This window comes from Triticum dicoccoides, chromosome 7B (genome assembly GCF_002162155.2).
Source record: "Triticum dicoccoides isolate Atlit2015 ecotype Zavitan chromosome 7B, WEW_v2.0, whole genome shotgun sequence".
NCBI lineage: Eukaryota > Viridiplantae > Streptophyta > Magnoliopsida > Poales > Poaceae > Triticum > Triticum dicoccoides.
Genome location: NC_041393.1, coordinates 235,078,097 through 235,078,937, shown reverse-complemented (window position 1 = coordinate 235,078,937; position 841 = coordinate 235,078,097).

Below are 841 nucleotides of genomic sequence, written 5' to 3'. Positions count from 1 at the left end.
AGCACACACCATACAGAGGGGCCGGGATGACGGTACCATGGCCATGGATTAAAGCCAGTCATCCAGTCAGGGGGCATGGGTGTTTCGGTTGTAGCCGAGGGGGTAGCTTCCCCAGTTTTGCGTGCGGTATAAATTTTGTGATCCCATGCTAATCGAGGTTGTAGCCTCCCCACTTAGAGTTTTGCTTAACAGTGTCGTGGGTGATTCCAGACACCGGTAAGTTAAGCTGGTGTGTGCAAGTCAGGTGTGTTTTCATTTAAAAGACCATAGACGGAATTAGTCCCGATGGACTAAAGGAATCCGATACTCGTGGGTAAAGAGTACACCCTCTGCAGAGATTAAACCTATTCGAATAGACATGTCCATGGTTAAGGACTACAGTCTGGGATGGGTCAAGTGTCGGTCTTAGTGTCGGTCTTCGGAGGAGAAAACTGTTAATCCGGAACATGGATTGTGACTTGTGGCTTATGATGATTATGATTATTATTTTTATTACGGACTAACCCCTTTATATCATTTGAAATAGTGACTATCCCTGGGATGGTTTTACCTCCTGGCTATTCACTATATTTATTTTCTTTTAAAGCCCTTTATGTGGTGTCGCTGAGACACCCGACTGTGGCATTTATTTTAAAGCCCTTTTTGTGGTGTCGCTAAGATGCCCGACTGTGGCATTTCTTTTAAAGTCCTTTATGTGGTGTCGCTAAGACGCCCGACTGCGGCATTTCTTTTAAAGCCCTTTATGTGGTGTCGCTAAGACGCCCGACTATGGCATTTCTTTTAAGCCCTTTTATGTGGTGTCGCTAAGACGCCCGACTGTGGCATTTCTTTTAAAGCCCTT